The sequence below is a fragment of the Capsicum annuum genome, chromosome 10, assembly GCF_002878395.1.
Source record: "Capsicum annuum cultivar UCD-10X-F1 chromosome 10, UCD10Xv1.1, whole genome shotgun sequence".
NCBI classification, from domain to species: Eukaryota; Viridiplantae; Streptophyta; class Magnoliopsida; order Solanales; family Solanaceae; genus Capsicum; species Capsicum annuum.
Window position 1 is genome coordinate 39,791,145 of NC_061120.1, and position 2,868 is coordinate 39,794,012.

Below are 2,868 nucleotides of genomic sequence, written 5' to 3' on the forward strand. Positions count from 1 at the left end.
TTGTCCCAATATCACTAAGATCCATAACAAAAGTTAAAGCACATATAGAAAATTGGAAATAAAAAAAAAGCATAATAATTCATAAAACAAATAATATCCAAAGCATCATCCCAAAACAATATCACAAAAAAAATAGTGTCTGGTATTAGGTTATCAAAACACCATGATTCCAGGGGCAACCCCCAACTAGATAAAATGCGGTGTTCCCATTGCATGCACACTAAAGCAAGAGTAAGAAATGTCTTTTTAAATCCACCTCAAGAGCCATCTTCCCTATCTGACTCTGTGCTAGCACCGCCAGTTTCATCAATTGACCAATTAGCAGGGGCCTGATACGCCCAAATTACAACTTTTGTTAGAAAGTGTAAGCGGTCACTGTCAGATATAGAACCCACTTGATTAGGTGCAAATCCCATAGGGAATACTGTGTTCACTAAGTATTGTCGTTGTTATTAGACTGTTGATCAAAGGTTTCAGAATAAAGTGGGATTTTGATTTATCAATGGTATTCAAATGCTTGCCACAAAAAGTACTCCAACTGTAGATTGTATTTCAAATAGTAATTCAGTAAAAGTAGTCAAATTAGAGTTATGGTTACCAAGATGTTGAAGCATCTAGGGTTGTGAACTGTTTTTAATTCCCAATGAACAATTCTAATTGCAATAGTAATTGAATTCTATGATTTACCCATTAGTTTCTCAACCTAAATGAGTAGCTTATCCCTTAATTCTTTCAAACTTAAGGAACATATTATTTATCCAACTATATTCTCACATGGATTGATCTGATTAAGCTATCTACCCTCTATCTAAAGGTTAAAGCCTTTAGATTTATGTAAACCCTTTATTTTCCCAACAAACAATTTTCTATTCGAACAAGTGATGTTCTTGGGCTCACTTTTTAAGTTTGCAACCAAGAAAAGTCATTAAAGTGAAGACGAGTTTATGCAATTTCAATTAATCATGGGAATCTCCTAGATTCACAACCCTCAACCAGCTGTTCATAGCAAGGCTCCCATAACCCTAGTTATGGGAACTTAGCCACACATCTCCATCACAGAAAGAGAAGAAATCATTGTGTTATTCTTAAATTAATTCAGAATTTATTTACAAAAGTCACAATTATTGTTATCCAATATTCAATAGAGAAAATATAATGGAATCTAGATCCCTAATTCTACAATAAATCTCAGAGAAAAACTATGTACCATATGTTTCCAGTATGGAAAACCTAAAAAAAAGTAAAAGATGCCTAGTAAATTCTAAAACTGATATTTATATATCCCCAGGTAAAAAGGATTAAAAATTCAAATTTAGAAAAACTACATCCAAATTGACGGCCAAAGTGGTGGTCTATCGAAATGCTGACGGTCTACCATATGAGCCATCGCTGATGATCCTGAAATGTAAAGTTCTGCTTAGAACTGAAGGTTAAACTGGTGGTCTGTCCGAGACTGGTGTCCACTAAATGGGCCGTTGCTGATAATCCTAAAATGTCAAGTTCTTATTAGCACTGACTGTTAAACTGGTGGTCCGTCATAAGACTGGTGGTCCACCAAATGGGTCGTCACTGAGTCTTTTAGTATCCTAGGTTCAGTTTACCACTGACGGTTATACTGGTGGTCTGTCGTAAGACTGGTGGTCCACCTTAATGATCGCCACTGGGTCTTCTGAAATCTTAGATTCTGTTTGGGCCTGACGGTTAAGCTGGTATCAGTCGTAAGACTGGTGGTCCACCATTTAGACCGTCAGTGGTGTTTTTCTGCTACTTTTCTGAGTCTTCTCCTTCAGTTATCTCCTTACCCTGAAATACTAAAATCTAGTATTAAATGCAACCTTGGTTGCTTGAAAACATATAATTTTCCCAAAAAAAGATGCAAAATATTCTATCAATAGTCGGAACATCAACACCCTAAACTTAAGATAATCGCTTGTCCTCAAGCAACTCAGAACCAATTTACAAATATGAATAATACAATGACAGATATTTGCTACTGAACTAGTTTTCACAAAACCATTCACTTGTCATCCAAATCATATGGTTTAACATGTTAGAGTCCATAACCGGCATTGTTTCAAATTCATTTCATCTACATAAACGTGGATATAAGAATCTATAGAGATCAGCCAAATTAAGTATAACTCAGGTTGCCCTCACAGTCAAGGAGATCCACCACTAATTATATTTTGTGGATACAAATCAAAACTCTCACACTCATCAAAGAAGTTACAAACATTGTGCATGCACCCATAAGTTTGCCTTTATCATCCAATGCCCCCTATTAACTAGTTTCTAAGATCAAGCAGGTCTATTGTAGGCTTGTAATGAGGTATCAGGCTAGGTCAAGAAGAAATTTAGGAAAAAATGACAAATACTAGGCTTTAACTCTCTTTGCCTTCGAAATTCTTCCTACCAAGGCCATTGCTTTGCTAGCTTACTTACCCTTTTCTCATTCATTCATGCTTTCCCACAATAACCCCCCATTTTATGTATACACACAAGCATATTCCACCCTCAACTTAGGCTGATGCAATAAGTCAAGGTGCACATTTTCTTAAATAGACCAGGGCTAAATGCTCTAATTCAAATTTTAGACCAACTTTCCATTAGACAGCTAACAACCTACAATAGCCACCCTCAATTTAGGTGTTTTGCCTAAGTACAGGTACATATTGCCCACCATTGGGCCAGGGATAGAGCTAGGTGTTACCAACTTAAAGAGAGTTAACTAGAATGCTTTGACGAAGAAAATTTAACAAAGGCTCAAAGAAGGGTTCAAAAATGAAAAATTCTTTTTGGTAGGGTTAATTATTTTGGCTAAGTGGACTAAAATTACAAGGTGGCCTGCCATCATTTCTTATTTCATCA